The sequence below is a fragment of the Corythoichthys intestinalis genome, chromosome 12 (assembly GCF_030265065.1).
Source record: "Corythoichthys intestinalis isolate RoL2023-P3 chromosome 12, ASM3026506v1, whole genome shotgun sequence".
NCBI classification, from domain to species: domain Eukaryota; kingdom Metazoa; phylum Chordata; class Actinopteri; order Syngnathiformes; family Syngnathidae; genus Corythoichthys; species Corythoichthys intestinalis.
The window spans coordinates 1,618,126-1,634,854 of record NC_080406.1 but is presented as its reverse complement, the minus strand read 5'-3'; the positions used below and the strand labels follow the sequence as shown (position 1 = coordinate 1,634,854).

Sequence of the window (16,729 nt, the reverse complement as noted above, 5' to 3'; positions counted from 1 at the left end):
ATAATACATGTTCACGGTAAAAGAAAGTCGTTTCCGTGTCCATCGATTGGTAAGAAAAAGCTGGTTGTACGAGCTACGTGTGGGCGCTTACGTCAGGGGGACATTTCACGGGGGGCGGCTATTTTTCGACACAACACCGGAAGTACTCCTCTCAACACACACGCGGTCTATTTGGCCACAAAACGTGGCGGCAACTAAGCACTTTACACTCAATCGGACTTACAACACATTCCACAGATGCTAAAAGAACACATCACCTCAAGGCATAAATGTGCAACACATATGATGTAAACAAAGCTTGCCAACTTGGAGCGATGACTGCCTGTCGTTGCTACGGCAAAGCTACGAAACGGCCGCGCATGTAGGGGGTCCAACCTTTTGCGGATACCCTCCAGAATGAAGGAAAAATACTCACCTTCATTCATGGATATCCACAGATCAACATTCCCTCGCAACGTCTCAACATTTGGTGCTAATGTCCACCCGCCTTAGTCCCACAACACGTGACGCGAGACCAAAAGAGGAAATAGCTAAAACGTTGTCATGGAAACACGTACCGGGAAACTTTTATTTGAGCATTTTCCATTCAAAATGCTCTTCGTACATGACTACAGTATTCTTCATTCTACATACGTTAAGAGGCAATGAAAAAATAGTAACGCAGAGACACTAAGGAAACTAACTTTAATCAGATTACTGGTGTAGAAAAATGAACGCGTTAGATTACTCGTTACTGAAAAAAGTAATCAGAGTTACTAACTAACGCGTTACTGACAACACTGGTCACGACGCAATATGCGTCTTTAGGAATCGTTAAAGGGATCGTTAAGGCTTTTTCATTGTGATGTCGAGGCCTCGAAACACTAGGAACCGCTTCGGAATTGGAATCGGATTTCGATTCCCGTCGCTAATCGCTATATCGTGAGATGATCGTGAACCCTGTATCGCAACTCGTACATCATGAGGTATCCAGAGGTTCCCACCTCTAGCCTAGAGGTATACAAAGTTGCACAATCAAACAGTTAGTACACCACGGGCCACATGCAGCTCCATTTAGGCGCGACAACTTAATTGCTTCAATTGAGACAAGTTGCTTCCACACCAGAGGAGGAGAGCCAGAGAGAGAGAGAGAGAAAGAGAGCGAGCGAGAGGGAGGGAGAGAGGAAGACATGAGAAGAGACGCTGAGCGACAGGCAGATGGAGAAGCATGCGAGCCAAGCAGCGGAGAGACAAAAGCGCGTGGAGGAAGTGCGGCGCGACGTGCCATGTGCTCAGGTAGCTCTCACTCTTTACAACCACAACAACGACACAACACGCGCTTGTTTTCACCCTTCTCCTCTCTCTTTTTAACGCCTCCCTTTTCCTGCGACGCAAAATAACACATAAGGTACGACGGCCTCTTCTCGCTTGTCAAGCATTTATGAGCATTTGTTTGCGGTAAGTTGCATGCCAAACTTTTATTGTTCATTCAAGATGGATGACACAATTGCGGTCCGATTCCACATCGCGGGGCGCTGCACTCGTCTTTCTATCTTTGCGGGATGTTTTGCTTTGATGGGAATTTTAGCTAGTTCCACTTGCAAATATGTTGTTTGTCTACATGTGTTTGCTTTTGTCTCATTTATACCGTATTTTCCAGAGTATAAGTCGCACTTTTTTCCCCCAATAGTTTGGCTGGGCCTGCGACTTATACACCAGTGAGACTTGTTTTTGTTTTTTTTAGATGGTGCGACCTATGCTCAGGTGCGACTTATCACAGAAAAATGTTTGTGTTGAAAAACGCAGGATTACCTTGTACGGTTGACAGCATTTTAACCACGTTGATAAAGTTAGGTGCGACTTATACAGAGAAAAATATGTTTTTTGTTCATTTTTGCCACATTGATGAAGTTGGGTGCGACTTATACATGTAAAAATATGTTTTTTTGTGTAGAAAAACACAGGATTACTTGTACATTTGGGAGGATTTTTACCACAGGGATAAAATTAGATGTGACTTATACACAGAAAATATGGTATTTGTTTAGAAATGCGACTTATACACTGAAAATATGGTATTTGTGTAGAAAAACACAGGATTACCTTGTACGGTTGAGAGTATTTTTTACCACAGGGACAAAATTGGATGCGACTTATACACCGAAAATATCGTATTTGTGTAGAAAAACACAGCATTACCTTGTACGTTTAAGAGGATTTTTACCACAGGGATAAAAATGAGATGTGATTTATACACAGAAAAACATGGTTTTTGTGTATAAAAACACAGGATTACCTTGTACGTTTGAGAGCATTTTTACCACAGGGACAAATTTTGGTGCGATTTATACTCAGAAAAATGGTTTTTTTTGTATGAAAAAAAAAAAAAACACGGGAATACCTTCTACATTTGAGAGGATTTTTACCACAGAGACAAAATTATGTGTGATTTATAAACAGAAAAATATGGTTTTGTGGATAAAAACACAGGATCCTCTTGTACGTTTGAGAGCATTTTTACCACAGGGACAAAATTAGGTGTGACTTATACACAGAAAATACGGTATTTGTTTAGAAAAACACAGGATTACTTGGTACGGTTGAGAGGTTTTTTACCGCAGGGACAAAATTACATGCGACTTATACACAGAAAAATGTTTTTTTTGTGTGTGTGTATAAAGACACAAAATTACCTTGTACGTTTGAGAGGATTTTTACCACAGGGACAAAATTCTGTGTGACTTATACACAGAAAAAAACGTTTTTTTTGTGGATAAAAACACAGGATTATCTCGTACATTTGAGAGCTTTTTTGCCACAGGGACAAAATTAGGTGCGACTTATACACAGAAAAATATGGTGTTTGTGTAGAAAAACACAGGATTGCCTTGTACATTTGAGAGCATTTTTACCACAGGGATAAAATTAGGTGTGACATACACAGAAAAATATGGTTTTTGTGTAGAAAAACACAGGATCACCTTGTAGGTTTCAGAGGATTTTTTCAACAGAGACAAATTTAGGTGCGACTTATACACAGAAAACGCGGTATTTGTGTAAAAAAACAGAGGACTACTTGGTACGGTTGAGAGATTTTTTAACACAGGGACAAAATTAGGTGTGACTTGTACACAGAAAAATATGGTTTTTGTGTATAAAAACACAGGATCACCTTGTAGTTTTCAGAGGATTTTTACAACAGAGACAAATTTAGGTGCGACTTATACACAGAAAATACGGTATTTGTGCAGAAAAACAGAGGACTACTTGGTATGGTTGACAGATTTTTTTAACACAGAGACAAAATTAGATGCGACTTATACACAGAAAATATGGTATTTGTGTAGAAAAACATAGGATTACCTTGGAAATTTAAAAGCATTTTTACCACAGACAAATTTAGTTGCGACTTATACATAGAAAAATATGTTTTTTGTGTATAAAAACACACCGTTACCTTGTACGTTTCAGAAGATTATTACAACAGAGACAAAATTAGGTGACTTATACACCAAAAATATGGTATTTGTAGAGAAGAACATAGGATTACCTTGTAAGTTTTGGAGCATTTTTACTACAGGGACGGAATTAGACTTATATGCAGAAAAATATGGTTTTTGTGTGTAAAAAGACAGCATCACCTTGTACGTTTCAGAGCATTTTTGCCACAGAAACAAAATTAGGTGTGACTTATACACAGAAAATATGGTATTTGTGTAGAAAAACACATGATTACCCTTTAAATTTGAAAGCATTTTTACCACAGGAACGGAATTAGGTGCCACATATACACAGAAAATATGTTTTTTGTATAGTAAAATAGAATTACCTTGCACGTTTGAGAGCATTTTTACCACAGAGCTAAAGTTAGGTGCGACTTATACACTGAAAAAATGGTATTTGTGTAGCAAAACACAGGATTACCTTGTACAGTTAAGAGCATTTTTACCACAGGGATAAAGTTAGGTGCGTGTTGTTTTTCACCCCGTGTGTTTGTGCGAGTGCGCGTCTGGAATTGCAGCGGCAGCGATGGTGCTCGGTAGGTTATTGGCAAGCCTGAGGAATGTGCGAGACTTCGCCCCAGATCTCTTTGTTCCCTTTTACACTCATTCTGCCTTTTCTCTCTTCTTCTGGATTCAGGGTTGCACAACACACACCCACGCGTTTGCGCACACACACACTGCAACGAAACCAGTCACAACTTCCCACTGGTGTAAGAGATATGTCGGGAATGTGATTATCACTTATTTGTGTTTGATTTATCGCCGAGGAAAAGCCACCCTCCTCCCCCCCTTTTTTTTTTTTTAAAAGGGAAACCAGATCAGGCGTATGCCCAGTGTGAAATGTGTGTGCGTGTCTTGGGTGGTGAGGGAAGGGGATGCGGTGGGCGGCTGGGTGCACGTGAGTGTGTGGGTGGCTGTGTGGGTGAGTGGGTGCAGAGCTCTCGTTGAGCCAGAGCACATATTTGAAGTGTGTGCGCTTTTTCTATATGTTGATTTTGCACAAGAGCCGAAAGCCAGCGTGTAAAATAGGTGAAAAGACATCGCAAAATTCGGCTTTGCTTACTTTTTAAGCTCATTTTATTGTTGTTTTGCATACGGAAATTGAACTCATTGACGGCGCCAGACGTCTTAATCAGGTGCGACTTATACAAAGAAAAATGTGTTTTTTGTGTAGCAAAACACAGGATTACCGATGGTGAATTAACGCCCCTACAAGTCAAAATGATTTGGACGTCTAGCGCCATCAGTAGTCCCAAAAGATGAGCGTTCACAGCGAGTCTTACCGGTTTAAATGAGGGAGTTGATACTATAAAGAAAAAACAATAATAAATCAACTTTCGAGTGTTACTCGAGGCCGTAACTAATATGTATTTCTCTGAAATAATGAACATAAAATTCTGATTTTTTTTTTACATTTGAAAGATTTATGTGGGCCTAAAACATAATTAAAAAAAATAATAACAGTTTGTATCATAAATGATACATTAAAGTGCGTATGACAGGATTAAAAAAAAAAGTCTTATAAAGCATTATTATGTGAATAAGAATTATATCTTGAGACAATTCGACTATATACAACAATTTTGCAAAGTGCAGATGACGAGAAATGTGTCTTTTAATCCGCCGTTTAGCCTCGCCTACCATTATAGGGCTTTAGCGCATAAGCGGATTTTCAGGTGGGGCCAGGCCCCCCTGGTGGCCGAAAATTGTCATTGGATGAAATTGACTTTCCTATACAGTATATGATTTTAAAATGAAGAATTTTCCGGTAAAATATTGTCTATAAAAGTTGTAAAGCAACAAACGACAAAAATGAATGAAATGAACAAAAAAAAAAAACTTTTATAATGGGTCAAAATCATTTTTCGAACGGATCATGTGACTAGCACCTTAGAAGGTAATTTGCTTTGCTTAGCCAAAACCATCCGAGGACCAAAGAGGCAAGATGGATATACGTCATTTTTTTCCAAACCTAAGCTTTCAAAAGCGACAACAACTACTGAGCGAGATCCAGAGATTGAAAATGTGGACCATGAAACGTTAGAGACCACCGTCAAAATAGTGAGCCAAGTTTCAACTTGCCCTACAAAAGACGCTAATTGTACAACAGAGCCACCACCGGTGTCTTGCCAATGTAGTTACCCCCGTCACAAATTGTGTCCCCTGGCTGCGGGAGTGCACACACACACACACAAACACACACACACACACACACACATTAATTATGAATTATGTTGACTTATATAAATAAATATTCTTGTAAGATAATTTTATTGCTGACACTACGTTTCGGGGTCATCAATATGTTGTGCCCCCCCTGCCCCAAAAGTCAAACTCCGCCTATGCTCTAGCGTCCCCAAATAGAGGATGACGTCAGCAGGGTCATGAGTTCATCTGATTTAGAATTTGGCCTATTGAGGGAGAATTATTCAGAACGAGGAAAATGTGAAGAAGAGAGCCGCAAAATGTCATTGTTTCACTCTATCTATTACAATATTTTTTATACAATATTCTTTTTATCCAAGTATTTTTCCCCAATTGCTAAATAAATGGTATGGTCATGACAAATCAAAGTTTTGTGCTAAATGGAATATGAAATATTAAAATACATTTATTCAGTACAACAGGGCAAAATGACTGTATATTGGTCAAAACTGCCAACTTCTTCCTCTCCCGAATGGTATTTTATGCCACCTTTTGTCATTTTCCTGCTCCGGTTTCGGAGAGCGTAAACAAAAACGGGGTGCATGACAGCTCGCCGACATGCTAACCCGAACCGAGTGACTTCTCAAAGTCTTATTTCCGCTTTTTGAAGCAAAAAAATCACACAAAACTCATGTCACACGGCAGCAGGGTTGTCGATTGTCTTCGCTGATCGGCAACCTGCCCGGCGGCGAGCAAGTTACAGCTCATCGTTTCCCTGCTGCGGGCAGGAAAGCTCGTTTGCCGGGGAAGCAGCTGGAGGAGCAGCTGACATCAGACATTAATATGGCGTAAATTAATGGTTAAAAACACGGCGAAGATGTAAACAGTGACAGAGCGGCGTGCAGTTGTTGTGTGCAGTTAACAAGGCAAAATGTGTCTGACGAGAAATTTTCTTCATTTCTGTCCGTAATCAAACATAAGTGAATATTCCTTTATTTAAAGACAGTTTATAATGTTTACTTCGTAAACACTGCCATTTTTAACACAATGTTGCAATTTAGAATCATATTTTGAGACAATTCGACTATATACAACAATTTGGCAAAGCGCAGATGACGAGAAATTAGTCTTTTAATCTGTTGTTTAGCCTGCCTGCCTTTATAGCGCTCTAGCGTCCCCAAATGGAGGATGACGTCGGCAGGGTCATGGTTTCATCTGATTTAAGACTCAGCCCATAGAGGGGGAATTACTCAGAACGGGGAAAATGCGACGAAGAGAGTTGCAAAATGTCATTGTTTCAATCTCTCTATTTTTACAGGGTATTCTTTTTATCGAAGTATTTTCCCCCAATTGCTAAATAAATGGTATGGTCATTACAAATAACAGTCTTGTGCTAAACGGAATATGAAATATTTAAAAAGCATGTATTCAGTACGACATGGCAGAATTACTCCATAATGGTCAAAACGGTCGACTTGCACCTCCCGAACGATATTTCATGCCACCGGAGTTCGTCGGCTTTTGTCAGTTCCCTGCCCCGGCTTCGGAGGGCATAAACAAACCAGGAGGATTGATAGCTAGCCGACATGCTAACCCGAACCGAGTTATGTTTCAAAATCACACAAAACTGCCCCGGATCATGTCGCACTGCGGCGGGATTGTCGATTGTCTTCGCCAATCAGCAACCCGCCCGGCAGTGAGCAAGTTACAGCTCGTCGTGCCCTGCTGCGGGCAGGAGAGCTCGTTTGCCGAGGAAGCAGCTGGAGAATGACCGCCAGGCAATCCGGCTGACGTCAGAGGAGCGCATAGATGCCACATGGTCAACACGAATATGGCGTAAAATAATGCTTTACTACACGACGAAGTACGTAACCAGTGTGAGAGCGGCATGCAGTTGTTGTGCAGCTAACAAGGCAGGCATGGGTCTGAGGATAACTTTTCTACATGTCCGTCCTTAATCAAACAAAAGTAAATTTTCCTTTATTTTAAAAAAGTTTGTAGTGTTTACTTTGTAATCGCTGTAATGCAGCCATTTTTAACAAAAAGTTTCTAATTTCTGATGGGGTTGAATATTTAACAGAACACCAGGCACACCAAGAGGGCAATAAGCCGAGTATAGCGCTCTCCTGGCGGGGTTGGGGTGTGCAACAAGCCGCCAGTTGTAGTGGCATTCTCGGTGGACAAGGAGCATTAAAACGTGTGCCATGATCCCAGTATTTGAGATAATACAAAACACGATGTCTACTCACTCCTCGTAAGTCCAATGGTCCCACAGTTGTCACACACTTGTTTTGGACAATCTCGGGGTAAACGGGTACTTTCTGAAACCCAAAAAGGCTCACACGCCTCTCTCTGGTGCAGCTACAAAACCCTGCAGCCTTTTTGCTGGCATGATGCAAACAATAAATGAATCAATCCGCAAAATCAGCTGAATCCGCAGTCCATCTGCATGATATAAAGATATAAAGAAATATCGTGAGATGCTGACCCGGGTGACGTCACATTCGCATTCCTCCTCGAAACAGGAAGTTATTCATTTTCATGGCGCGGGATTCAAAAATTGAATATATAAACAATCGCTTCCACACACATCCAAGCGGTCCATTTCATTCGGGGGCATAAAACACAGAGTGAAATATGAAATAAACATGCTTTTTGGTGTCATATACACTTGAAATCGTGTGTGGAAGCGATCGTTTTACTTTTCAATTTTTGAATCCCACGCCATGAAAATGAGTGACTTCGGGCTCCAGTCTCGAGTTTAGGATGAATGCGAATGTGATGTCACCCGGGTCAGCATAACACAATACAGCGTTGCTTTATATCATGCAGATGGACTGCGGATTCAGCTGATTTTGCGGATTCATTCGTTTATTTTTCACATCACGCCAGCCAAAGGGCTGCAGGGTTTTGTAGCTGCACTGGGGAGAGGCGTGTGAGCCTTTTTGGGTTTCAAAAACTTCCCGTTTACCCCAAGATTGGCCAAAACAAGTGTGCGACAACTGTGGGACCATTGGACTTACGAGGAGTGAGTAAACATCCTGTTTTGCATTATGTCAAATATTGGGATCATGGCACACGTGTTAATGCTCCTTGTCCATCGAGAATGCCACTCGGCCGACGACTTGTCGCACCCCCCACCGCCGGGAGAGCGCTATACTCGGCTTATTGCCTCTTTGTGTGCCCTGTGTTCTGTCAAATATTCCACCCCATCAGAAATTGCAACTTTGTGTTAAAAATGGCCGCAAATACAGCGATTACAAAGTAAACACTACAAACTTTCTTTAAATAAAGGAATATTTACTCATGTTTGATCATGGACGGACATGTCGAAAAGTTCTCCTCAGACACATCCTGCTTTGTTAGCTGCACACAACAACTTCAGCTGTTTCCACGGCAAACAAGCTCCCTTGCCCGTAGCAGGGGAACGAGTTCGACGAGCTGTAACTTGCTCGCTGCCAGGTGGATTGCCGATAGGCGAAGACAATCGACAACCCCGCCGCCGTGTGAAATGATCCTGGGTAGTTTAGTGTGATTTTTCGCTTCGAAAGCTGAGATCCTCCTGTTGGGGACGCTAGAGACCTATAATGACAGGCGTGGCTGAACAGCAAATTAAAAGACTTATTTCTCGTCATCTGTACTTTGCCAAATTGTTGTATATAGTCGAATCGTCTCAAAATATGATTCTATTTCACCTAATAATGCTATTTAAGACTTTTTTTTTTATCCTGTCGTACGCACTTTAAGCTTTACATGCAGTTCTTGTGGCACAACAAAAATAAAGCGAGATTGAACACAAGAAGATCTTGCAATGCAGTGAAGTCCAGGAACACTTGTATCAAATTTAATTAAAAATAAAATGATTTATACATTTATAATTAGAGCTGCAACGATTAACCGATTAACTCCAGTAATTCGATTAGAAAAAAGATTCAAATTCAATTTTGCTGCTTCGAGTATTCGTTTAAGTGCTGTTATAATGGTTTGTTTTGAAAGTGTTTACATTACTTTTAATGATTTGGGTGTATACACTGCCTTCTAGTGGCGACAGTGAATGTGACATAACTCATTTCACATGGCTGAATACAGCTGCTCCCCGTCAAGACCAATATAAGCCAAGTTTTTGTTTGAGCTAATGTTTTTTTTTTTTTTTAATGCATTTGTAATTTAGTTTATGGGTGTATTTAGCCATTTTTTGTGGGAATATGTGTTTGAACCATTTGTTCAGAGTATTGTTAAAAAAAAAAAAAAGTTAGCATTTTATAGCATATAAGCTAGCGACGTTTGCTATGTAAGTTAGCCAATTGTTCTTTTGTTGTACTTAGATTCTCATTTATATTTATTCATCCAATTGCTCGATTATTCGAATTAACCAATTCAACGATTAATCGACTACAAAAATAATCGATAGCTGCAGCCCTATTTCTAATCATTAAAATGATTAAAACACGGATTTAACAATAAGAAATACGCATATAAAAATTCTCACTCGCCTTATTTTAAAGGGCTTAAATGTCAGCTTCTCAATAACCATCCACTGTAGTGACCAATCTCCCTGTCAGGGTTAATCTGCTCATTTACACACGCACGCAGTTGAGCCGCCTGTCAAACTAAAAGTGCATTCCAGAGATCACTCTCACACACACAAATGCACACATAGGGATGAATGCGGGGAAACTTCAGCTGAAACGTGAGGACAAAAGGCAAAGGCGGACATTTAAGAGGCTTTAACTCTGAAGCCTGGGAATGAGGGAGGAAACACACACACACACACACACACACGCCAATGTACAGCTGCGGCTCCGAGAGGGGAATTCCCAGTGAAAGAGACTTCGGCGTTCACATGGTCTTCCCAGGATTGGAAGCGAGTTGACAAACAAGCTTGAAAAACATCGCCCGTGGAAAATAATTTAAACTCATGCAGCAACAAATACGCCATCATGTTAGGTGTTCCCGCATTCCGTGTACAGTTGTACCTCTACATACGAATTTAATTGGTTCTGGGACCTGGTTTGTAAGTTGAAATGGTCGTATGTCGAGCGGGATTTTCCCATAAGAATACATTATAATTTGAATGATTCGTTCCACATCCCCAAAAAAACTACGCTAAATCCTTTATAAATACTGTAGGTAGAATTACATCTAGTAAATACACATAGCAAAACAAATAAAATACGAATACAAATCAGATTTATAATAATTATTATTATTATGTAATGAATCAGGTTCTAATTAAATATTCTCTTTGTGAGGAAGACAGAAATTTTGGACAAAAAACTTGGTAAACATATTTTTGCATTCGAGTCCGAGGCTCCACGGCGTACAGCGTTGCGGTTTCGCCCGTAATGTTGCTCTTATTTCTTCCTTGGGCATGTTTGACTACACGAATGACTGTTATGAATGACTACACGATGGTGTAAAGTAGGGCTGTCCCAAACGACTAATTTTTTCCCGATTAGTCAGCCGACTATTTTTACGATTAGTCGACTAATCTAATAATTTAAAAATAATGTTTTGTTTTGTTTACTAATTTTGCAATGAAATTTTTGTTGACGCTTATCAATTCACAAAAAACATATTGGAACACTTAAATTATTTATTAAAATACAAATAAACACGTAAATAACAATAATAAATCACAAATAAACAACGAGTTCAAATGCTGATAGAATTAACTAGTGTAGCATCCCGATTGAAAATATGGTCTCTTAAACTGATGGTTTACAACTTTTATTCCATCCTTGATGTAATCACACTGTAAGAGCTACGGTGCACACAAATAAAACAACACAATTAGAAATTGACGAAAACTTTTCACCTTTTTCCTTTTAAACCTTATTTATATATCAATGAATTGCCTATATGAATTGCCTTTACCTTAATTTATTACCTTATCATTGACAATCTCTCCCTTGAGTGCAATCACTGTATATACTGTATATATTTATGACCTTTCAACCTTGTATAATTTTCTATACCATAAAATAAACCATAACATGAAGTAAACCTTTCAGTTAGCGTTAAGAACAATACTAATAGCACTTATAGGCCCATTGCCAATGAAACATTATTATTTAGTAAGGCAACAGCACCCTCTGGTGTACAAAAAATGAAAAAAATAAAATAAAAATTTACAAACTGGGTGACGGCGCTTGAGGTGTTTAGTCACGGCCGACGTGCAGCCAAGCTTGGCATTGAAGAGACAGGACAGAAGAGTGTACCCTGCTTTGTTTCTTTGAAATAAGTTAATGTTTTGGACACTCTGTTGCGATTTTTTTGGCTTTGTGCCGCTTTCCCCGCTTGCATACAGAGCATCCGACATTCTGAACTTTCCGCGCATATTTTTTTTAACCCTTCATTAACCGTCGACGGGATGTTGTGCTCGTCGACGGATTTACGTCATCAATGACGTCGACTATGTCGACTAGTCGGGACAGCTCTAGTGTAAAGGTCCCAAACCACCTGGCCGCGGACCGGTACCGCAGTTGCTACCGGGCCGCAGAGAAATAAATAATTTATTAACAACTGCATCAACAGGAATATCCCTGTGTACTTTATAAACTAATCCGAGCAAAGATTTGTATACACTGCTGGCCAAAAGTATTGGCACCCATGCAATTCTGCCAGATAATGCTCAATTTCACGCAGAAAATGATTGCAATTATAAATGCTTTGGTAGGTAGTAATATCTTCATTTATTTTGCTTGCAATTAAGCCTGTCGCAATATGCAATAATTCCATTTATCGCACGATAAATAAAAATGAAGGCGGTAATTTTTCCGGTGCGATTTATCGCCTCGCGTGCATGTGCGTGCGGCAGACGTGCTGTTAAAAGTTCGGATTCCTTGTTACCAACTGCGCAAAATGCATCTTCGTCCCGGAGCCAATCGTTCCCATTACATCCTATTGTTCAACGTATACCGGCCGCGTCAGTGCTCCGGATTGACTGCGGACCATCTCCGGCGTGCCGGTGTTGTTGATGTGTGGGCGCTCCCGTCAGGGGTGACATTTCACTCCGGGATGGCTATTTTTCGGCACAACACCGGATATTTACAACGAAGTCCGCCAAAACATTGTTATATTGTCTTGGCTGCTACGAACAACCTCGCTTTGACAACGGACATGATGAACATTGAGTGGCAAATTAAGAGCGCTGTGCTTCAAACTCGTCCTGTTTATGAAAGTCGATTGTCATATGCTGGTGTTGTGCAGTAATGAGCAGACGTGACTTCTATGGCGTTTGCTAACTTTTTTAATGCGCGTTGTGCGCACACACTAGATATCATGAAATAGCAAACTAGATGTGCTACGTCCCATGCTATTGGCTACGTAAGCCCAGAGTGATTATGGGACACGTAGTCCATAGACTACATCGATGAATTATAAACCGCCATGACTGAATGGAAGTTAAGAAGGCCAAATCAATCCATACCAGTGACTATAGATAATGCTGCAGATAAGTTTTGTGTAAAATGAATTTTTTTTTTTTTTTTTTTGATTGCAAGCAAAATAAATAAAGATATTACTACAAAAGCATTTGTAATTGCAATCATTTTCTGTGAGAAATTGAGCATTATCTGACAGAAATAAAGTGCCAATACTTTCGGCCAGAAGTGTAGGTTGCCATCTAGTGGTTGGCCACAATTACTAGGGTGTTTGACTGGCGCTGGGCTGGTATATGTGTACAATGTAAACAGTAACTTTAGTTGCTGTTGGTTGTTAGGTGCTGTGGGCGATGTCTTAGAACAGCTTTTTTTATGGGGAAATGGCTACCAGCAGAGCCCGAATAGGAGCCTACAACCAAGCAGAATATATGGCTAAAAGCTAGCAAACGAGGCAAAAAAAAAGCGAATACACTAAGAGCATCATACCTCATGGCGAACCGTATTGCTAAAGCTAAGAAACCTTTCATGATTGGAGAGATGGACCCCTTCAGGAAAATTAAGTACAGTACATACTGGCATATACGTAGGTCACAGCCCTAGTTTGTGGTTTTAAAAAGTAGCCATTTTAAGTTGGCTACCATATAAGTCGCGCCAATATATGGAAGATTTTCGGGCAAATTTTTGGACCAATTTCCGATACCAATATGACTGAAACTAATGAAAACTTTTACATTTTATAATTTATTGAAGTAATTTTTATTTAGTAACAACTTACATACAAAGGAACAACTAAGTACAAAACACAAACAATGCTAATATGCTAAATATATGAAGTTTCTAATTTTTATTTTTTAACCAGCTTAACTTTTTTACGGTAACTCTTCCTCATCATCATGGATGGAAGCCCTCAAATTCCTCTTCATCACCACTATAATTACAGGTGTGCGAAATTTCCGATTCTTAGATTATTCGCGATTCGGCCGTGGAAGATTCGAGAACGATTCACAAACATCCAAATTCTGATTATTGAATTATGTCAAGTAAAGCGGAAGTAAAACACACTCCGCGCGCTGCACGGTCTTCGGGACGCAAAGAGGAACGGAGCGAGAGTAGCTAAACATCATGCTTGTCATTACCCTGCCCCTCGGGTAATGCCAATGCTCAACTCACGGCTCTAGCTCAACTCATGCCGCGAGATAAAAAAAACAACAATATATCTGACTGCTGCTACAAAGTACGTCCACATAATGGTACGGTAGATATCATATTTATATAGGACTAGATGCAAATAGACTCGGTGGCGTTAGCAGCACATGTATAGAAAGCTAGATGCGGGCGTTGGTAAACGGCCGCCATCTTAAAGCAGTAGACTTCCCTGCAAAGCTGTTGTAGCGAACCTTCCAAGCAAAACTAATTAACTATTTATCTAAAATACTCCTAAATCTGTCAAATGTTGACTTGAATCTACCTTTAGAATAGTTTTAAAACTTTCACATGTCGAAAGTAGACAAAAGGGAAATTATGGAATAACGGGAGCAATTTTAACAACGGTTGATTCACAACATTAAATGAATTGAATGTTGTTTAAAGCTGCTGATACAGAATGGGGATTTGAGTATATTATTTATTGTTTTTAACTGTTAACTTGATACTGAAATAAACATTAAAAGCAGCTAATAGCGGGGGAGGGGGGTGTCATCAATAATCGATTTATAATCGAATCGTAGCCTCTGAATCGTAATCGAATCGTTAGGTGCCCAAAGATTCCCACCTCTAACAATAATGGTGTTATTATGATCACTGCAACTATTATTTTTATCTGTGTAATTATTATGATTAGTAGACTTGTAATATAAGTGTTTTGTTTACGTTAATGTCATCACTGTTATCATGGCTGTTGTTGCCATCGTTGTCATTATTGTTGTGGCCGTAACTGTCATTTTCATCGTTGGTGTTGTGAATAATGCTCTAATCCAATTGAGTTCAGATTCTATCGTAATGAACAATTCTTTGTAAAGCGGAACCCCGGTGCTGATGGTGATAGTTAAATGGTTATACATATCGATATAGATGAACTAGTATGCAAACATGTTTATATGTCTACACATTCAATATAACTTGGAGTATAGGGCTGGCAAGTGGGAGCTCTGACGCTGGAGGCTAACACCTTGGCTCAGGTTCCCAAATCTTCTTTTAATGCACAGCTAGGACACGTAGCAATGAGTGGTCCCATTGCCTGGGGGTTGTTCCCCTCTGGCAGCAGGTCCACAAATAACATTGTATAATGAATAATTAACACGTCAACAATTATCACCATTAGCACCAGTAAAGCTGTAATTACATAAATTATGACTTTTGAATGTACAATCAATATATGGGGACGGCAGTGATGGCGACGATGATGGCGGTGGTGATAGTGCAATGATGATGATAATTTAGGGAAGTGACTGCATTCACATTGAATTTTTGGGGAGTGAATTGGGGGTGGGACCCAAAAAAAGCTTGGCTTCTTCCCACTCCTTTTCGAGCTACGTATATATGTATTTGTTATTAATTTTTGTTGAAATCAACACTACTGGTATTGTTGTTATTTTTAACCCATTCTTGCTGTTTTTGTTATTACTGCTCAAAATAAAAGTCAAACTATCACTTTCCAACATTTTTCTTATCTCCTCATCACTGTGTTATTTGTGTCATAAGTATTTTTTTTTGCATTGCTACTAAAGCACCCTCTTGAGGTCACTTGTACATAATAATAATAATAATATTGTACGCATCCATCAGTTGTTGTCTGCTTCGAGGTCCAACTTGTTTCCGCATTCTCAGACCCTAACATCCAATTTAGATGGCGCTTCGCCTAGTGACACCAGGGTGTAACTACATTGAATTTCTGTAAAGATGAGTCAGTGGTGGAAAGAGGAAAGGAAAAGTTACGGAAAATAGAAAATGTGAAAAATTTGTTATCGCCGGATCTTTCTTCGCCACGACAATAGCAACACTTTATTTGACAGTGTCGCCATCAAACTGTCATAATTATGACATGACACTGTCATGAGCATTAATGAATCCTTATGACGCATGCCACGGAGTGTCAACCTGCAATTGATGTCACTTTTGAACGGATGTAAAAGATGAGGACTGGACATAACTGGGGTGGCGTGGCTCAGTGGTAGAGTAGTTGTCCCCCAACCCGCGGGTTCGATTCTCTGCCCTGAAGAACTCGCCGAAGTATCCTTGGGCAAGATACAGAATCCCACGTTGCTCCCGGTGCTGGGTCACCAGTAAGTGGATGGTGATTTAGTGTAAAGCACCTTGAGGGCCTTGAAAGGTGGAAAAGTGCTATACAACTATAACACCATTTACCATAAATGGAGTTAGTGGATGACACATAATGGCAAATGTTATTATTATGACTGTGTCATGTCATAATTATAACGGTCTTATGACGCCACTTTCAAAGCTATTTTCTTAGAATTAGAAGTCAGTCGAAAAATGGATTGGGCTTGTAGTGCCATCAATAGTAGGCAATGTAAGGGTAACAAAAAATATATATACGGTATCACTTTATAATAACTAGCCGTTTTACTAGTTAATAGATCATTAGTAAACTGTTGATAAATGATTCATATACGGTATCACTTTATAATAACTATCCGTTTTACTAGTTAATAGATCATTAGTAAACTGTTGATTAATGATTTATTGTTGATTTGTGAA

The 16,729-nt window shown here is 39.7% G+C and overlaps 1 long non-coding RNA gene across 2 annotated transcripts in view; it reads left to right on the top strand.

Annotated features, from left to right (window-relative positions):
- The first annotated feature begins 1,215 nt into the window (after positions 1–1,215).
- LOC130927493 (uncharacterized) overlaps positions 1,216–16,729 on the top strand; it is an 88,303-nt gene continuing 72,789 nt past the window's right edge. Inside the window, exons 1-2 of one of the 2 annotated variants that reach the window (XR_009066441.1) lie at positions 1,216–1,275; positions 1,388–1,437. This is a non-coding gene — a long non-coding RNA (uncharacterized LOC130927493). The remainder of the gene's footprint in view (positions 1,276–1,387; positions 1,438–16,729) is intronic. The other variant, XR_009066442.1, reaches the window with a different exon arrangement.